The sequence below is a fragment of the Salmo salar genome, chromosome 22, assembly GCF_965601325.2.
Source record: "Salmo salar chromosome 22, fSalSal1, whole genome shotgun sequence".
Lineage (NCBI taxonomy): Eukaryota > Metazoa > Chordata > Actinopteri > Salmoniformes > Salmonidae > Salmo > Salmo salar.
Genome location: NC_138312.1, coordinates 47,985,862 through 48,007,398, shown reverse-complemented (window position 1 = coordinate 48,007,398; position 21,537 = coordinate 47,985,862). Strand labels below are relative to the sequence as shown.

Here is a 21,537-nt window from a genome sequence, read left to right as displayed (position 1 = left end):
CACCTGTAAATATAGCTACGTTGGGGAACAAGAAAACCGCTATTAATTGACCTTGAATAACAACAACCCATTGTGGTAATTGTATCCCCTGTAACACATCTGCCCCCACTACTAGGCTTTGAATGCATTATGCTTGACACCGTGACTGCGGTGGTGATGATTGCGCAATACAATGGCAGTGTATTGCTACGTCAGTGGAGAACACATCAGCAACACCAACCTGGGGACCAGAGCCTCACATATGTTTGCAGGTCCTATACGAGGACATCGGCGAGTTAAGGTAAGCCAGTTAGGGCTGTGTTGGTCCTGTCACTATAATTGTGCTTCTTTTCAATGAACTGCATTACCTCAATGCAACATTTTGAAACATGTTAAGACAAGAGGTGTCAGCTCAGGTGTGACATTCACATTGCTGGAACTGTTGAGTTGTGTATTTAGTGTGGTTATAAAGACTGTAGTGTAGGAAGAACAACACTTTTTCTTTTGAAATAACAACCATATACACTGTGTAGAAAATATACTGAGTTTCCATGACATAGACTGACCAAGAAAATCCAGGTGAAAGCTATGATCCCTTATTGACGTCACCTGTTAAATATACTTAAATCAGTGTAAATAAAGGGGAGGAGACTGGTTAAAGAATGATTTTTAAGCCTTGAGACTAGAGGTCGACCGACTTATGATTTTTCAACGCCGATACCGAATATTGGAGGACCAAAAAAAGTCGATACCGATTAATCGGACGATTTTTTTATAATATTTTTTATTTATTTATTTGTAATAATGACAATTACAACAATACTGAACGAACACTTATTTTAACTTAATATAATACATCAATAAAATCAATTTAGCCTCAAATAAATAATGAAACATGTTCAATTTGGTTTAAATGATGCAAAAATAAAGTGTTGGAGAAGAAAGTAAAAGTGCAATATGTGCCATGTAAAAAAGCTAACGTTTAAGTTCCTTGCTCAGAACATGAGAACATATGAAAGCTGGTGGTTCCTTTTAACATGAGTCTTCAATATTCCCAGGTAAGAAGTTTTAGGTTGTAGTTATTATAGGAATTATAAGACTATTTCTCTCTATACCATTTGTATTTCATATACCTTTGACTATTGGATGTTCTTATAGGCACTTTAGTATTGCCAGTGTAACAGTATAGCTTCCGTCACTCTCCTCGCCCCTACCTGGGCTCGAACCAGGAACACATCGACAACAGCCACCCTCGAAGCATCATTACCCATCGCTCCACAAAAGCCGCGGCCCTTGCGGAGCAAGGGGAACAACTACTTCAAGGTCTCAGAGTGAGTAACGTCACCGATTGAAACGCTATTAGTGCGCACCCCGCTAACTAGCTATCCATTTCACATCGGTTACACCAGCCTAATCTCGGGAGTTGATAGGCTTGAAGTCATTAACAGCTCAATGCTTGAAGCACAGTGAAGAGCTGCTGGCAAACGCAGGAAAGTGCTGTTTGAATGAATGCTTACGAGCCTGCTGCTGCCTACCACTGCTCAGTCAGACTGCTCTATCAAATATCAAATCAGACTTAATTATAACATAACACACAGAAATACGAGCCTTAGTTTCCGGACTTGACCATATTAATAACCTATCATTTCGAAAACAAACTGTGTATTCTTTCAGTGAAATGCGGACCTGTTCTGTATTTTATCTAACGGGTGGCAACCATAAGTCTAAATATTCCTGTTACATTGCACAACCTTCAATGTTATGTCATTATTACGTAAAATTCTGGCAAATTAGTTCGCAACGAGCCAGGCGGCCCAAACTGTTGCATATACCCTGACTCTGCGTGCAATGAACGCAAGAGAAGTGACACAATTTCCCTAGTTTAATATTGCCTGCTAGAAAATAAGAGAGCCGCACACTCTAGGAGCTCAGATGAAAAAATGTAATATCCAACGTTTCGACAGCCAAGCTGTCTTCATCAGGGTATAATCACAAACAAATCAAATAAAATGTATTTATATAGCCCTTCTTACATCAGCTGATATCACAAAGTGCTGTACAGAAACCCAGCCTAAAACCCCAAACAGCAAGCAATGCAGGTGTAGAAGCACGGTGGCTAGGAAAAACTCCCTAGAAAGGCCAAAACCTAGGAAGAAACCTAGAGAGGAACCAGGCTATGAGGGGTGGCCAGTCCTCTTCTGGCTGTGCTGGGTGGAGATTATAACAGCACATGGCCTAGATGTTCAAATGTTCATAAATGACCAGCATTATCAAATAATAATAATCATAGTAGTTGTCGAGGGTGCAACAAGTCAGTAACACAAGAGTAAGTGTCAGTTGGCTTTTTCATAGCCGATCTTTGAGAGTATCTCTACCGCTCCTGCTGTCTCTAGAGAGTTGAAAACAGCAGGTCTGGGACAGGTAGCACGTCCGGTGAATAGGTCAGGGTTCCAGCAGGTCTGGGACAACAGGTCTGGGACAGGTAGCACGTCCGGTGAACAGGTCAGGGTTCCATAGCTGCAGGCAGAACAGTTGGAACTGGAGCAGCAGCACGGCCAGGTGAACTGGGGACAGCAAGGAGTCATCAAGCCAGGTAGTCCTGAGGCATGGTCCTAGGGCTCAGGTCCTCCGAGAGAGAGAAAGAAAGAGAAAGAGAGAATTAGAGAGAGCATATTTAAATTCACACAGGACACCGGAAAAGACAAGAGAAATACTCCAGATGTGACAGACTGACCCTAGCCCCCCGACACATAAACTACTGCAGCATAAATACTGGAGGCTGAGACAGGAGGGGTCAGGAGACACTGTGGCCCCATCCGATGAAACCCCCGGACAGGGCCAAACAGGTAGGATATAACCCCACCCACTTTGCCAAAGCACAGCCTCCACACCACTGGAGGGATATATCCAACCACCAACATACCATCCCGGGACAAGGCCGAGTATAGCCCACAAAGATCTCCGCCACGGCACAGCCCAAGGGGGGGCGCCACCCCAGACAGGAAGACCACGTCAGTGACTCAACCCACTCAAGTGACGCACCCCTCCCAGGGACGGCATGGAAGAACACCAGCAAGCCAGTGACTCAGCCCCCGTAATAGGGGTAGAGGCAGAGAATCCCAGTGGAAAGAGGGGAAACCGGCCAGGCAGAGACAGCAAGGGCGGTTCGTTGCTCCAGCCTTTCCGTTCACCTTCACACTCCTGGGCCAGACTATACTTAATCATAGGACCTACTGAAGAGATAAGTCTTCAGTAAAGACTTAAAGGTTGAGACTGAGTCTGCGTCTCTCACATGGGTAGGCAGACTATTCCATAAAAATTGAGCTCTATAGGAGAAAGCCCTGCCTCCAGCTGTTTGCTTAGAAATTCTAGGAACAATTAGGAGGCCCGCGTCTTGTGACCGTAGCGTACGTGTAGGTATGTACGGCAGGACCAAATCGGAAAGATGGGTAGGAGCAAGCCCATGTAATGCTTTGTAGGTTAGCAGTAAAACCTTGAAATCAGCCCTTGCCTTAACAGGAAGCCAGTGTAGGGAGGCTAGCACTGGAGTAATATGATCACATTTTTTGGTTCTAGTCAGGATTCTAGCAGCCGTATTTAGCACTAACTGAAGTTTATTTAGTGCTTTATCCGGGTAGCCGGAAAGTAGAGCATTGCAGTAGTCCAACCTAGAAGTAACAAAGGCATGGATTAATTTTTCTGCGTCATTTTTGGACAGAAAGTTTCAGATTTTTGCAATGTTACGTAGATGGAAAAAAGCTGTCCTTGAAACAGTCTTGATATGTTCTTCAAAAGAGAGATCAGGGTCCAGAGTAACGCCGAGGTCCTTCACGGTTTTATTTGAGACGACTGTACAACCATCCAGATTATAATTGTCAGATTCAACAGAAGATCTCTTTGTTTCTTGGGACCTAGAACAAGCATCTCTGTTTTGTCCGAGTTTAAGAGTAGAAAGTTTGCAGCCATCCACTTCCTTATGTCTGAGACACAGGCTTCTAGCGAGGGTAATTTTGGGGCTTCACCATGTTTCATTGAAATGTACAGCTGTGTTTCATTGAAATGTACAGCTGTGTGTCATCTGCATAGCAGTGAAATTTAACATTATGTTTTCGAATGACATCCCCAAGAGGTAAAATATATAGTGAAAACAATAGTGGTCCTAAAATGGAACCTTGAGGAACACCGAAATTTACAGTTGATTTGTCAGAGGACAAACCATTCACAGAGACAAACTGATATCTTTCCGACAGATAAGACCTAAACCAGGCCAGAACTTGTCCATGTAGATCAATTTGGGCTTCCAATCTCTCCAAAAGAATGTGGTGATCGATGGTATCAAAAGCAGCACTAAGATCTAGGAGCACGAGGACAGACGCAGAACCTCGGTCTGACGTCATTAAAAGGTTGTTTACCACCTTCACAAGTGCAGTCTCAGTGCTATGATGGGGTCTAAAACCAGACTGAAGCATTTCGTGTACATTGTTTGTCTTCAGGAAGGCAGTGAGTTGCTGCGCAACAGCTTTTTCTAAACTTTTTGAGAGGAGTGGAAGATTCGATATAGGCCGATTAGTTTTTTAATAATTTCTGGGTCAAGATTTGGCTTTTTCAAGAGAGGCTTTATTACTGCCACTTTTAGTGAGTTTGTTACACATCCGGTGGATAGAGAGCCGTTTATTATGTTCAACATAGGAGGGCCAAGCACAGAAAGCAGCTCTTTCAGTAGTTTAGTTGGAATAGGGTCCAGTATGCAGCTTGAAGGTTTAGAGGCCATGATTATTTTCATCATTGTGTCAAGAGATATAGTACTAAAACACTTTAGTGTCTCCCTTGATCCTAGGTCCTGGCAGGGTTGTGTAGACTCAGGACATCAGAGCTTTGGAGGAATACGCAGATTTAAAGAGGAGTCCGTAATTTGCTTTCTAATGATCATGATCTTTTCCTCAAAGAAGTTCATGAATTCATCACTGCTGAAGTGAGAGCCATCCTCTCCTGGGGAATGCTGCTTTTTAGTTAACTTTGCGACAGTATCAAAAATAAATTTCGGATTGTTCTTATTTTCCTCAATTAAGTTGGAAAAATAGGATGATCGAGCAGCAGTGAGGGCTCTTCGATACTGCACGGTACTGTCTTTCCAAGCTAGTCGGAAGACTTCCAGTTTGGTGTGGCGCCATTTCCATTCCAATTTTCTGGAAGCTTGCTTCAGAGCTCGTGTATTTTCTGTATACCAGGGAGCTAGTTTCTTATGACAAATGTTTTTAGTTTTTAGGGGTGCAACTGCATCTAGGGTATTGCGCAAGGTTAAATTGAGTTCCCCGGTTAGGTGGTTAACTGATTTTTGTCCTCTGACGTCCTTGGGTAGGCAGAGGGAGTCTGGAAGGGCATCAAGGAATCTTTGGGTTGTCTGAGAATTTATAGCACGACTTTTAATGCTTCTTGGTTGGGGTCTGAGCAGATTATTTGTTGCGATTGCGAACGTAATAAAATGGTGGTCCGATTGTCCAGGATTATGAGGAAAAACATTAAGATCCACAACATTTATTCCATGGGACAAAACTAGGTCCAGAGTATGACTGTGGCAGTGAGTAGGTCAAGAGACATGTTGGAAAAAACCCACTGAGTCGATGATGGCTCCAAAAGCCTTTTGGAGTGGGTCTGTGGACTTTTCCATGTGAATATTAAAGTCACCAAAAATTAGAATATTATCTGCGATGACTACAAGGTCCGATAGGAACTCAGTGAGGAACGCTGCATATGGCCCAGGAGGCCTGTAAACAGTAGCTATAAAAAGTGATTGAGTAGGCTGCATAGATTTCATGAATAGAAGCTCAAAAGACGAAAACGTCGTTGTTGTTTTTTGGGGGGTAAATTTAAATTTGCTATCATAAATGTTAGCAATACCTCCGCCTTTGCGGGATGCGCGGGGGATATGGTCACTAGTGTAACCAGGGGGTGAGGCCTCATTTAACACAGTAAATTCATCAGGCTTAACCCATGTTTCAGTCAGGCCAATCACATCAAGATTATGATCAGTGATTAGTTAATTGACTATAACTGCCTTTGAAGTGAGGGATCTAACATTAAGTAGTCCTATTTTGAGATGTGAGGTATCACAATCTCTTTCAATAATGGCAGGAATGGAGGAGGTCTTTATACTAGTGAGATTGGTAAAGCGAACACCGCCATCTTTAATTTTGCCCAACCTAGATCGAGGCACAGACACGGTCTCAATGGGGATAGCTGAGCTGACTACACTGACTGTGCTAGTGGCAGACTCCACTAAGCTGGCAGGCTGGCTAACAGTCTGCTGCCTGGCCTGCACCCTATTTCATTGTGGAGCTAGAGGAGTTAGAGCCCTGTCTATGTTCGTAGATAAGATGAGAGCACCCCTCCAGCTAGGATGGAGTTCGTCACTCCTCAACAGGCCAGGCTTGGTCCTGTTTGTGGGTGAGTCCCAGAAAGAGGGCCAATTATCTACAAATTCTATCTTTTGGGAGGGGCAGAAAACAGTTTTCAACCAGCGATTGAGTTGTGAGACTCTGCTGTAGAGCTCATCACTCCCCCTAACTGGGAGGGGGCCAGAGACAATTAATCGATGCCGACACATCTTTCTAGCTGATTTACACGCTGAAGCTATGTTGCGCTTGGTGACCTCTGACTGTTTCATCCTAACATCGTTGGTGCCGACGTGGATAACAATATCTCTATACTCTCTACACTCGCCAGTTTTAGCTTTAGCCAGCACCGTCTTTAGATTAGCCTTAACGTCGGTAGCCCTGCCCCCTGGTAAACAGTGTATGATCGCTGGATGATTCGTTTATAAAACATAAACAAATGGATAACAAATGGATAGCATATGATCATAGATTCATTTTAGACTACACAAGCTTACAAACAATTACAGTGGCAAAGTCACAATCACAAGAATGGCTTCAGATCAAAGTCTACGTTGAGACCGAAGGGAGCAAGGGTCTTTAAATTAAAGATCCAGGCAGCCTCTCGTTTTAACAATAAATTATCAAGGTCACCCCCTCTCCTAGGGAGGGTGACATGTTCGATGCCAATATAACGTAGAGACGAAATCGAGTGGTTTGCTTACAAAAAGTTTGCTTACAAAAAGCTCCTAGAGTGTACAGCTCTCTTTTATTTTCAAGTTTTCTACTCCGCTAGCCAGCACCTCGCCTAAATAGGTTTGCGTTTCTTTTTCTTCTAATATTGCCTGCTAACCTGGATTTCTTAACTAAATATGCAGGTTTAAAAAAAATATACTTCTGTGTATTGATTTTAAGAAAGGCATTGATGTTTATGGTTAGGTACATTCGTGCAACGATTGTGCTTTTTTCGCAAATGCGCTTTTGTTAAATCATCCCCGTTTGGCGAAGTTAGCTGTCTTTGTTAGGAAGAAATAGTCTTCACACAGTCCGCAACGAGCCAGGCGGCACAAACTGATGCATATACCCTGAGTCTGTTGCACAGAACGCAAGAGAAGTGACATTTCCCTAGTTAAAATAAATTCATGTTAGCAGGCAATATTAACTAAATACTCAGGTTTAAAAATATATACTTGTGTATTGATTTTAAGAAAGGCGTTGATGTTTATGGTAAGGTACACATTGGTGCAACGACAGTGCTTTTTTCGCGAATGCGCTTGTTATATCACCGGTTTGGCGAAGTAGGCTATGATTCAATGAGAAATTAACAGGCACCGCATCGATTATATGCAACGCAGGACAAGCTAGATAAACTAGTAATATCAACCATGTGTAGTTAACTAGTGATTATGTTAAGATTGATGTTTTTTTATAAGATATGTTTAATGCTAACTAGCACCTTACATTGGCTCCTTGCTGCACTCGCATAACAGGCAGTCAGCCTGCCACGCAGTCTCCTTGTGGAGTGCAATGTAATCGGCCATGATCGGTGTCCAAAAATGCCGATTACCGATTGTGTGTGTGCCATTCAGAGAGTGAGTGGGCAAGGCAAAACATTATAGTGCCTTTGAACGTGGTATTGTAGTAGGTGCCAGGCTCACCAGTTTGTGTCAAGAACTGCAAAGCTGCTGGGATTTTCACACTCAACAGTGTGTATCAACAATGGTCCACCACCTGAAGTTGTAGTCAACATGGGCCAGTATCCCTGTGAAATTCTGTCGACGCCTTGTGGAGTCCATGCCATGACAAATTGAGGCTATTCTGAGGCCAAAAGGGGGTGCAATTCAATATTTGGAAGGTGATCCTAATGTTTTATACACTGTGTAGACTGCACAGCAGGTGACAGGGTTTGGATTTGTCTATAATAAGTTTGAGTTTCACAGCCCAAGCTTCCAAGACATTTTCATGTCCTTTTGCCTGTCTCTCCCCATCAGAGTGCGGTTTTGGGACCTCATGCTGCTCATTCCCAATGTAGTCTTCTTCATGTTCTTGATGTGGAAACTGCCCTCAGCCAGGGCCAAAATCACACTCACTTCCAGCACCATCTTCATTACCTTCTACATTCTGGTAGGTAACCACTTATATCCAATCTCTGGGAATAGGACTTGTGCATATAAGTGAAGTGTAGACATGCAAAAAGTAGGCTCTTGCTAGATAAAAAAAACAAGTCTAATTACATGTAATTTGACAACTCTCTGACATGCTTCAGATGCTGAATATAGAATTCAGCAAAAATAAAGGAATAACATAGTGGGTTAACTGAATTCATATTGATTCATTTCGCAATATCAGATAGTAATTGCTATCTCAAACATGTCTTTGAGATATTGGTTTTCTACCTTACACTGATATGAACACAATGAAACTGACAAATATGGATAATGACAAACCTGTTCGCCCCCACTGCCCACAACCCCTCTTTTTTAATGGATGTCTAACCCTTGTCCTCCCAGGTGTTTGTGGTGGCAGCGGTGGGAATCACCCGTGCCATTGTGTCCATGACCGTCAGTGCATCAAGTTCTGCCACCATCATTGACAAGGTAAGGCCACATGTAGGGCATAAATGGTGACACACTATGAACCACCTGTGCTCAATCTATTTACAGTGCGTTCTATCCCACTTGTAGTGTGTAATAGACTTTTTGTCATCATTCATAACAGCTTAAGGCTCTTTGCAACAGCTGTTGTAGATGCATAAAGACTTTGGATTTGTAATGCACTACACACAGATTAATGTTATATGGCAGTAGATCATAAGCCAATGAGTGTCCCCGGCTTCAGCCCATCTTGCATGAAAAGGGGTACCTTGAGGGACTTTCAGATCCAGAAAAGCATAATATCACAGGACATTTCACAAGATGATTATCTCAGAACAGAAAGAGGGCAGACAGATGTCTGCTATGATCAGGACAAACATGGCAGATATCTGAGTGTTTCTTTCTTTTCTGAGGTAGTGTCCTGGGGTAAAATGTGTTTTATAGGTTGCTGTGATAGAAAGGATAGAGGGGAAAGGGGGAATACCTAGTCAGTTGAACACCTGAAATGTGTCTACCATATTTAACCCAACCCCTCTGAATCAGAGGGGTGCGAAGGGCTGTGGTGTACCGCATTGGCATCGAATAGCCCCTGCGATATGCAACTTTTCAGGGAAGTCAGGAACCAATATACACAGTCAGTTAGAAAAGCATAGGCTAGCTTTTTCAAACACAAATTTGAATCCTGTAGCACTAATTCTAAAAAGTTTTGGGACACTGTAAAGTCCATGGAGAGTAAGATCACCTCCTCCCAGCTGTCCACTGCGCTGAGGCTAGAAAACACTGTCACCACAGATAAATCTACGATAATCGAGAATTTCAATGAGCGTTTTTCTACGGCCGGCCATGCTTTCCACCTGGCTACCCCTACCCCGGCCAACGGCTCTGCACACCCCGCAGCAACCTGCCCAAGCCCCCCCCCCCCCGCTTTTCCTTCACCCAAATCCAGATAGCTGATCTTCTGAAAGAGCTGCAAAATCTGGATCCCTACACATCAGCTGGGCTAGACAATCTGGACCCTCTTTCTAAAATTATCTGCCGCAATTGTTGTAACCCCTATTACTAGCCTCTTCAACCTCTTTCGTATTGTCTGAGATCCCTAAAGCTTGGAAAGCTGCCACAGTCATCCCCCTCTTCAAAGGGGGATACACTCTAGACCCAAACTGCTACAGACCTATATCCATCCTGCCCTGCCTTTCTAAAGTCTTCGAAAGCCAAGTTAACAAACAGATCACCGACCATTTCGAATCCCACCGTACCTTCTCCGCTATGCAATCTGGTTTCCGAGCTGATCATGGGTGCACCTCAGCCACGCTCAAGGTCCTAAACGACATCATAACAGCCATTGATAAAAGACTGTACTGTGCAGCCGTCTTCATCGACCTGGCCAAGGCTTTCGACTCTGTCAATCACTGCTTTCTTATCGGCAAACTCAATAGCGTTGGTTTCTCAAATGACTGCCTCGCCTGGTTTACCAACTACTTCTCAGTTCAGTGTGTCAAATCGGAGGGCCTGTTGTCCGGACCTCAGGCCGACTCTTTTCTCCGTATACGTCAATGATGTCGCTTTTGCTGCTGGTGATTCTCTGATCCACCTCTACGCAGATGACACCATTCTGTATACATCTGGCTCTTTGGACACCGTGTGAACAAACCTCAAAAACGTGCTTCGATGCTATACAACACTCCTTCCATGGCCTCCAACAGTTCTTAAACGCTAGTAAAACAAAATGCATGCTCTTCAACCGATCGCTGCCCGCCCGCCCGACTAGCATCACTACTCTGGACGGTTCTGACTTAGAATATGTGGACAACTACAAATACCTAGGTGTCTGGCTAGACTGTAAACTCTCCTTCCAGACTCACATTAAGCATCTCCAATCCAAAATTACATCTAGAATCGGCTTCCTATTTCGCAACAAAGCCTCCTTCACTCATGCTGCCAAACATACCCTCGTAAAACTGACTATCCTACCGATCCTTGACTTTGGCGATGTAATTTACAAAATAGCCTGATCTTCTCAGCAAATTGGATGCAGTCCATCACAGTGCCATCCGTTTTGTCACTAAAGCCCCATATACTGTCGTGGCCAAAAGTTTTAAGAATGACACAAATATACATTTTCACAAAGTCTGCTGCCTCAGTTTGTATGTTGGCAATTTGCATATACTCCAGAATGTTATGAAGAGTGATCAGATGAATTGCAATTAATTGCAAAGTCCCTCTTTGCCATGCAAATGAACTGAATCCCCCCAAAAACATTTCCACTGCATTTCATCCCTGCCACAAAAGGACCAGCTGACATCATGTCAGTTATTCTCTCGTTAACACAGGTGTGAGTGTTGACGAGGACAAGGCTGGAGATCACTCTGTCATGCTGATTGACTTCGAATAACAGACTGGAAGCTTCAAAAGGAGGGTGGTGCTTGGAATCATTGTTCTTCCTCTGTCAGCCATGGTTACCTGCAAGGAAACACATGCCGTCATAATTGCTTTGCGCACACAGGGCTTCACAGGCAAGGATATTTCTGCCAGTAAGATTGCACCTAAATCAACCATTTATCGGATCTTCAAGGAGAGCAGTTCAATTGTTGTGAAGAAGGCTTCAGGGCGCCCAAGAAAGTCCAGCAAGCGCCAGGACCGTCTCCTAAAGTTGATTCAGCTGTGGGATCGGGGTACCGCCAGTACAGAGCTTGCTCAGGAATGGCAGCAGGCAGGTGTGAGTGCATCTGCAAGCACAGTGAGGCGAAGACTTTTGGAGGATGGCCTGGTGTCAAGAAGGGCAGCAATGAAGCTTATTCACTCCAGGAAAAACATCAGGGACAGACTGATATTCTGCAAAAGGTACAGGGATTGGACTGCTGAGGACTGGGGTAAAGTCATTTTCACTGATGAATCCCCTTTCCAATTGTTTGGGGCATCTGGAAAAAAGCTTGTCCGGAGAAGACAAGGTGAGCACTACCATCAGTCCTGTGTCATGCCAACAGTAAAGAATCCTGAGACCATTCATGTGTGGGGTTGCTTCTCAGCCAAGGGAGTGGGCTCACTCACAATTTTGCCTAAGAACACAGCCATGAATAAAGAATGTTACCAACACATCCTCCGAGAGCAACTTCTCCCAACCATCCAGGAACAGTTTGGCGACGAACAATGCCTTTTCCAGCATGATGGAGCACCTTGCCATAAGGCAAAAGTGATAACTAAGTGGCTCGGGGAACAAAACATCGATATTTTGGGTCCATGGCCAGGAAACTCCCCATTGAGAACTTGTGGTCAATCCTCAAGAGGCGGATGGAGAAACAAAAACCCACAAATTCTGACAAACTCCAAGCATTGATTATGCAAGAATGGGCTGCCATCAGTCAGGATGTGGTCCAGAAGTTAATTGACAGCATGCCAGGGCGGATTGCAGAGGTCTTGAAAAAGAAGGGTTGACAGTGCAAATATTGACTCTTTGCATCGACTTCATGTAATTGTCAATAAAAGCCTTTGACACTTATGAAATTCTTGTAATTATACTTCAGTATTCCATAGTAACATCTGACAAAAATATCTAAAGACACTGAAGCAACAAACTTTGTGGAAATTAATATTTGTGTCACTCTCAACTGTTGGCCACGACTGTACTACCCACTGCTGTGACCTGTATCCTCTCGTTGGCTGGCCCTCGCTACGTATCCGTTGCCAAACCCACTTGCTTCTTGTCATCTATAAGACTTTGCTAGGTAAAGCTCCGCCTTATCTCAGCTCACTGGTCACCATAGCAACACCCACCCATAGCACGCGCTCCAGCAGGTATATTTCACAGGTCATCCCCAAAGCCAACACCTCCTTTGGCTGCCGTTCATTCCAGTTCTCTGCTGCCAATGACTGGAATGAATTGCAAAAGTCACTGAAGCTGGAGTCTTATATCTCCCTCACTAACTATAAGCATCAGCTGTCAGAGCAGCTTACTGATCACTGCACCTGTACACAGCCCATCTGTAAATAGCACACCCAACTACCTCATCCCCATATTGTTATTTTTTTGTTGCTCTTTTGCATCCCAGTATCTCTACTTGCACGTCATCATCTGCACATCCATCACTCCAGTGTTAATGCTAAAATGTAATTATTTCGCCACTATGGCCTATTTATTGCCTTAACTCCCTAACCTTACTACATTTGCACACACTGTATATAGATTTTTCTATTGTGTTATTGACTGTATGTTGTTTATCCCATGTGTAACTCTGTTTTTGTCGCACTGCTTTGCTTTATCTTGGCCAGGTCACAGTTGTAAATGAGAACTTGTTCTCAACTGGCCTACCTGGTTAAATAAAGGTGAAATGAAAAAAAATCGACATTCACGTCTTCGGCACATGGGGAACAGTGGGTTAACTGCCTTGCTCAGGGGCAGAACAGACAGATTTTTACCTTGTCAGCTCAGGGATTCGATCCAGCAACCTTTCGGTTACTGGCCCAATGCTTCTACCTGCCAGGCTACCTGCCGACCTGCACACCTTTGAGAATGTGGATAAATCCAAAACAGATGCTAAAATGCAAAAATATTAATAATTTATTTGGATGTCATGATGCCCAAAAAGTGTGTGGTGCAGAAAAGTGCATATATAAAATGACACTGATCTGAGGAGAGCGGATAAGTAAAAGAGAAATGCGGATTAAGGAAAGGTGAAGAGCGGCAGAGGCGTTTTGAGATGACTGAGATGTACCTCTTCTCAATGTTGTTGTCTCCTTTAGGTGCTGTGGGAGATCAGCCGTTTCTTTCTGCTCACCATGGAACTCAGTGTTATTATCCTGGGACTGGCTTTTGGTGGGTCTTCCAATAACCACCACAGTATTTTGATTCATAACGACATCTCCTGCAACTCAAAGCCACTATACAGTAGCCTGGTCCCAGAATCAGCTTATGCTATCATGTCAACCGCTTCATAGCCTGGGTGCCAGTCTGTTTCTGCTAACTGTAAAATATATGAAAACAAACACTACAAAGCACATGCTAAATACAAAGATTTTTTAGGACAATATGGAGAAGTACATGACTAATGTGTGTGTCCGGACAGGGTACTAAAAACAGCACATTAGTTAAACAAATGTGCAAGGTACAGTCAAAATGTTTAATGATCTGCAAAACTAAAACACTTCCTCTCGGCCCGTCTCACTTCTGTTGCAAGACTAACACTTGGGATGACTTGGTCACTGCAACTGGTATGACTACAGTCACACATATAGTCATGCACTGTAAAGCAGAGGTGGATATATGAGTTGTTTAAACTTAATGTGTTCTTAGAGGGGGATGGGATTAGGCTGTTTACAGGCACTATAAACAGTAAAGCTGTATGCAGCTTTTGGCATAGCCAGGGTTGTGAGCAGGACAACAGATTTGTATTATTGTTTCGTCAGGAAAAATCCCATCGCTGACTATTACTACAGCATTTAAAATTCTGTTTTTATTTGAATTGGCATGGTGGAATCATCGTCATATTACATTCACTTTGTGTCCGTTTCCAGTATTAAAGACCAACGCACTCAACTCCTTAGTGGTGCTGTTGAAAGCATGGCTTCTAAACGTTTTCTCTGTTGACAGGCCACCTTGAGAGTCAGTCCAGTATAAAGCGTTTGCTGGCTATCACTGCTGTACTGGCACTGGGCTACTCAATCACACAGGTAAGACTACAGTCCTGAATGCTATTTTTTAGTTTGACGATGTTTTACATTTTTACTATATTGTGCCCTACGGACCAAGACCTGGGTGTTAGAAGCTGAACCAATCACAGCTCCATAGATACCACGTTTCCTCTTAGCTAGGCCTATTCCCCTTGCACCCTCAGGGCACACTGGAGATCGTGTACCCCGACGAGCATCTGTCCGCCGAGGACTTCAACATCTACGGCCATGGAGGACGCCAGTTTTGGTTGGCCAGCTCCTGCTGCTTCTTCCTGGTGAGTGGCTAGTGGCTGCAAATGCAGTGCTTTGATTTATATATTTTTTAAAATCTTATTAATGTAATTGTATAAAATATAAAGTTAACTTGTGTTCAAATAATACACGGACAGAGAGAGGATTTTAATCAGTCATATGTTTTGAAAGGGTAGAATTGAACTTGCGTGTCCCACACATTTGGACATGCAATTTAGCCGTCTCATAGTTTGGATTGGAATGAAAATAAGCACCGATGGATCCACCACTGTGAACACAAAGCACTAACTGAATAAACTGTTTGAGAGTAAAAAAAGGATAACACTGGTCCTTTTCCTTCCAGGTCTACTCTTTGGTTGTCATCCTTCCCAAAACCCCGGTGAGGGAGAGAATATCTCTGCCATGTGAGTTATTGGGACATTTTATTCACCAAGCAAAAGTATGTGGACACCTGCTCGTTGAACATCTCATTCCAAAATCATGGGCATTAATGTCCCCCTTTTGCTGCTGAAACAGGAAAGGGCCTTCCCCAAACTGTTGCCACAAAGTCGGAAGCACAGAATCATCTAGAATGTCATCATCTAGAATGTATCATCTAGAATGTATGCTGTAGCGTTAAGATTTCCCTTCACTGGGACTAAGGGGCCTGGCCCAAACTATGAAAAACAGCCCCAGACCATTATCTAAACTTTACATTTAGCACTATGCATTGGAGCAGGTTGCGTTCTCTTGGCATCCGCCAAACCCAGATTCATCCGTCGGACTGCAAGATGGTGAAGCGTGATTGATTACTCCAGAGAACACGTTTCCGCTGCTTCAGAGTCCAATGGTGGGGAGCTTTACACCACTCCGGCCAACGCTTGGCACTGCACATGGTGATTTTAGGCTTGAGTGCGGCTCCTCGGCCATGGAAACCCATTTCATGAAGCTCTTGACGAACAGTTCTTGTGCTGATGTTGCTTCCAGAGGCGGTTTGTAACTTGGTAGGACAGATGATTTTTACTCACTTCAGCACTCGGCGGTCCCATTCTGTGAGCTTGTGTGGCCTACCACTTCGCGGCTGAACCGTTGTTGCTCCAAGATGTTTCCACTTCACAATTACAGCACTTACAGTTGGCCCGGGGAAGCTCTAGCAGGGCACAAATTTGACCAACTGACTTGTTGGAAAGGTGACATCCTATGACGGTGCCACGTCGGATGTCACTGAGCTCTTCAGTAAGGCCATTCTACTGCCTGTGTTTGTCTATGGAGATAGCATGGCTGTGTGCTCGATTTTTATAAACCTGTCAGCAACGGTTGTGGCTGAAATAGCTAAATCCACTAAGTTGAAGGGGTATCCACATACTTTAGGCAATGCCGTGTATAGATGGCAGAGGGTTTTTTTCAGGGTCCTTTCCTCATCTACCACAGTCATTTTTGACTATCTCATATGTTAATATTAAGCTGTTCTATACAGCTGTCAACATTCTACAAGGAAAGAGCCACATAATCAACATTATATAATCATTAACCAGATTACCCTGGATACCAGACTTAGATGAGTGATAACTCAGTTCTAGAATGTTGTCATTGATGAGAATGAATCTAAAAATCAATTTACATATATTCACATTCAGAATTGTTTAATTGATTGTTTAGCCATCCAGAGACCAATGTTCAAATGCACAGTATCTAGTTTTTAGGAGTGGTCTGTCATAGTTCAGCAGCAGTAGATTCTATAGCTGCAGAGGTAATGCACACCCCTTGTTTCCTCTTGGTCCCCTCCCTCCACAGCTAAGAAGAGTTTTTATGTGTACGCTGCCATTCTGTCCCTGCTCAATCTGGTCCAGGGACTGGGCAGTGCCCTTCTGTGTGCCGGCATCATAGAGGGGCTCTGGTGAGTGGCTGCTTCTGTGTGTAGAAGGAAAACATTCCAATGGCTTTGAACATGTGCTGGAGATTCAAGAGTTTGTTAAGTAAAAGACTAAATCATCACACTACGATTTATTCTAATGAAGGTCAAAACAGGCTTGAAAACATTCTTATCAATCACACTTTGAAACATTTATCACAGCGCGTAGTCCCGTTTTAACGTTTGTGTTTAATCAGTCAACTGTAGCCTAACTGCAAAGCAATGGATTCTTAAGGTTTTAATCTGCTGGCCTGTTATGATAGTGTTACGTAGCCCTTATAGCTGATGGACCAAGTACATAATAACTGATGGTCCAAGTAAAAAGGACATATCTGAAATTCACATTTCCCCTCAAAGTGGAGCAGCTTGTTTGGCATGTCCATGTTCTGATGTTTTCTGTGTAGCCTAACTGAAGCCAAGTGTTATTCTGGTGCCGGGCCTATGGAGCTCTTCAAATTGTATTAGTCACATGAGCCGAATACATTAGGTGTAGACCTTACAGTGAAATGCTTACTTACGAGCCCCTTTCCGACAATGCAGTTAAAAAAAAAATACGGATAAGAATAAGATAAATAACAAGTAATTAAAGAGCAGCAGTAAAATAACAATAGCAAATGGATCTGTTGGGTCGGTATGCAAATTGGAGTGGGTCTAGGGTTTCTGGGATGATGGTGTTGATGTGAGTCATGACCAGCCTTCCAAAGCACTTCATGGCTACAGATGTGAGTGCTACGGGTCGTTAGTCATTTAGGCAGGTTACCCTTTGGTTGCACATTTAACATGGTGATAGAAAATTTAGTAAAACAGATTTAAGTTTCCCTGCATTAAAGTCCCCGGCTACTAGGAGTGCGTGAGCGTTTTCTTGTCTGCTTATGGCGGAATACAGCTCATTCAATGCTGACTTACAGCCAGCCTCTGACTGTGGTGGTATGTAAAACAGCTACGAAGAATACAGATGAAAACTCTCTCTTACCAGATGCAACTGTTCTGTCCTGCCGGTACATCTTCTAACCAGCCAGCTGTATATTGATATTGTCGTCATTCAGCCACGACTCCATGAAGCATAAAATGTTAGTTTTTAATGTCCTGTTGGTAGTTTTATCTTCCGCGTAACTTGTAGATTTTATTCTCCCAAGGATTGCACGTTTGCTAGCAGAATGGAGGAAAGTGGGGGATTATTCGATCACCTACGAATTCTCAGAAGGCAGCCCGCCCTTAAGGTACGGCTACTGCGTAGGGGTCACAGTCAGCCCCCTGTTAAAGTTTGATGTGTTTCTGTGTGATTTGAGCAGCTGCGTGGATGTCACCACCTTCATCTACTTCTCTGTGTTTCCCCCACTCATCTACGTCACCTTCCTCAAAGGCTTCTTCGGGTATGTAGATCAAAGGCCAAAAACTATGGCTTTGTCTGAAAATGTTACTTGATGTCAAATCCTTGCTTCTGCTGTCCTTTTGTCTTTTTTTCTCAATTCCTCTCAAGGCTCATTGAGGAGGGGTCTTAGATCCTCTGATCCAATGCGCTTTGAGATGAATTCAGGAAAGAAGGATGGAGGACACGGAAATGTTCTTGAATTCATGTTTGGTCGCTTTTTACTGCCACCTTGTGATACAATCTCTCTCTCCGGTCGTCTTTGGTCTCTTTATCCCTTTCACTTTCTCTCCTCGTCCCTCTCTCTACCATCTGTCTTCATCCTTCTCTCCTCCTTCCTCCAGCTCAGAGCCCAAGGTCCTCTTCTCCTACAAGTGTCAGGTGGACGAGCCTGACGACCAGACGGATGTCCACCTGCCCCCCACCTCAGGCCTGGGCCACAAGGAGCAGCTGGAACAGGGCTCCTTCTACCCCGGCACCCAGATAGATGGCCTGACTGCTGCAACCATGGGCACCGGCATAGCTGCTTACCTGGACGATGTGGCCTCTGGTCCTTTCAACAGCGACCGCTGGAGAGCCATCAATGCCTGAGAGGAGAGGAAATGAAAAGGCAGGATAGGGGATATTGGACTTGTTGAGTGGAGAAGTTGGAGTTTGCTATGGCACTCTCTCCCTCCGGAGACACTGTGAATTGACTCTCATTTCAGCGCCTGTCTGTTCTCCATTTTGGATCTTGCTGCCTTGTCCATTCTGGCTCAAACATGACATTTTCCCCCAATACCTGCAGGGGATATTTCTACAACTTCAGTCAAGTATTATCCCCCCTGTAAATTAGTGTGTGGCTGACCAAGATAAGAAGATAATGTAAAGGTAATGTCCGATACATTTCCATCGAAGGATTACAACTGAGGTAAAGTCCATTAACTGTGGCCTTGTATTAGATTTGTAATCGTCTTGTATTGAATAACTGCCTCACTCCCTATAGGCCAGCCCTGTTCTTATCGCGCTAGGAGCCTTCTCTAAATTACATCACTCATAATGAATCAAGTGTGCTTAATTATTTTTTTAATGTTTGATATCAGTGCTTTTTTTCCCCCTCTTGTTGATGATCGAAATCCTACAGTGTAACGTCATGTAGAAATTGAAGACCTGTTTGGCTTGAGTCTACATTTTACATTTACATTTTAGTCATTTAGCAGACGCTCTTATCCAGAGCGACTTACAGTAATGAATGCATACATTTCATGCATTTTTTTTTTTGTACTGGCCCCCCGTGGGAATCGAACCCACAACCCTGGTGTTGCACACACCATGCTCTACCAACTGAGCCACAGGGAATGCCGGGACTTGGTATGCCATGTCAGACAATTAGCAGTGATTAACTGGTATCTATGTAACTTGCTGCTGGGGCTGGGAGAGACCCAAAATGGATGCCATGCCGCACCCATGTCGCCTCTACCTATTTTATGTTATTGTTTGGCGTCGGTTTTAGTTATTTTAGTGACTGCTTGGTTTTATGTCGATCGGTAGTTCCATCAGCTGATCATTCCTGGTATTAAAGGTGCTTATGACTTAAGTAAAACTTTCCAACCACCAATCAAATGAGATGGAGAAGGCAGGAACAGCACTTGTGGCGAAACAATGTATTTTGTGGACATTTTTATTTCAAGAAATATTCATGCCCATATACATTGGATTCAACTGAAAAGTGAGGTTATTTTAACGACTTGAAATTTGTTTTCACTATATGAAATTATTGATGAAGTCAACTTATGGGGTTTCCCTTGTGTTCTTTATAGTCAACCCTGCATTCATCACAAAGAAAGAGCAACTTTTAAACAAAGTCCATCTGATTGCTCATGGTGCTCAACGCAAACTAAATACCAATTTTCATGAAGCCCTACTTCCTTGTCTTAATTCCTACTTGTATGTCTGCTGTGAACTTAGTTGCCCACAACACATGGCTTGCTGGGAAAGAAATTCTATTGGTGGCTGAAAACAATGTAATTCCAGTTTGTGTGAATTACGATGTCACTTTTTTGATTTTAGTTTTGTTTATGCCCCTCTTGATTTTGTCACTGATATTCATTCCCCTAACGATTAATGTTATGTTTGCTATGATAAAATGTGAAGTGGGTGAAGTTATTCATGTGACATTATAGCATCCAGTGGAGGCTAGTGAGGGGAGGATGGTTCATCATAATGGCTGGAACAGAGTAAATGGAAAAGCGTCAAACACATGGAAACCATGTGTTTGATGTATTTTATTCCAGTCATTACCACGAGCCCGTTCTGCCCAATTTAAGGTGTCACCAACCTACTAGGATAGCATCACTACGTATTATAAGAGACATTTATTTTTTTCATAAGCGTATGCCACCACAAAACAAGCATTTTATATTGTCATTGTAGTATTTTATACAAGTCTTCTGCTTTGCTCTTCCCAATACCTGCCCTGCATCAACAGACTGTTGCTTGCTCTCAAACACTGCCTTATATTTCTAGAGAAATGTCGGAAGAGTTGCGTTTGAGGTACAAAATTATACTATACTCAAATCATCATGAATAAGGTCTCTGGGTGTGGGTTTCAAATGCAAGTGCAGTCATGTTAAATATTGAATATAATATTTAAGATGGTAAATGAAAGAACTTTGAAAAAGAGTGAGGATACTTGATGCCAGCAATTTGTGAACAATTTATAGCTCAATGATACACTATTAAATTAAAATAAAAGAACGGTGTTTCAGCATTCCATGAGAGACTATTAAAATATGCTTCCTTTTCATTCCTATAGCCTGCCCATATGTATTTTCTTTGGACTGTGTCTCCCCTTGGTGTTTTGTTGTGGTATTGCATATGGAAAGTGGTCCCAGTAAATGTTTCAGTTGTGCATGGCATGCAGTGTTTCAGTTGTCTGGGGTTAGCCAAAGCTGAATGTATGGCACACAATTTTATATATATTTTGGACTAACCAATCATCTTTCTTGTACAAACATGCACAACATTTGGAGATTTAGATTTCTGGGAGGCAGGGGATGACTACAGAGGTACAATTCCCAGCCCCTTTATGGTCGCCTATGATGTGTGATAAAATGTAATTGCATTCTGATTATTTTATCCACCTATACTGTGGAGAATACTGCATGTCCTGGAAAAGTGACCTTTCCTTTTGGAGGCCCTAAGCAAGATTTGGTTTGAAGGGGGGGGGTCACTTCACAAGCAGAATATTTTAGTGCCCCCCCCTCTTGATGGTGGAGAGAGACATTGTTTTTGAAGTACATTTCCTGTAATTCTACACATTTTGCCATGGGGTCCCACATGACAAAATTCTATAGTATATTTTCGTATAAATACAGAGAATTAAATATTTTATACTATCGTGTTCACTGTAGTTTTTTTTGCTGACTTTATTGTAGT

The 21,537-nt window shown here is 43.1% G+C and overlaps 1 pseudogene across 1 annotated transcript; it reads left to right on the top strand.

Annotated features, from left to right (window-relative positions):
• The first annotated feature begins 129 nt into the window (after positions 1-129).
• On the top strand, positions 130-21,497 carry LOC123729684 (transmembrane protein adipocyte-associated 1 homolog; annotated as a pseudogene). Its single transcript, XR_014382200.1, has 10 exons — positions 130-280; positions 8,342-8,474; positions 8,861-8,947; positions 13,682-13,754; positions 14,529-14,608; positions 14,773-14,883; positions 15,204-15,264; positions 16,634-16,736; positions 18,044-18,124; positions 18,465-21,497. The product of XR_014382200.1 is annotated as a transmembrane protein adipocyte-associated 1 homolog (transcript).
• Positions 21,498-21,537: the final 40 nt, after the last annotated feature.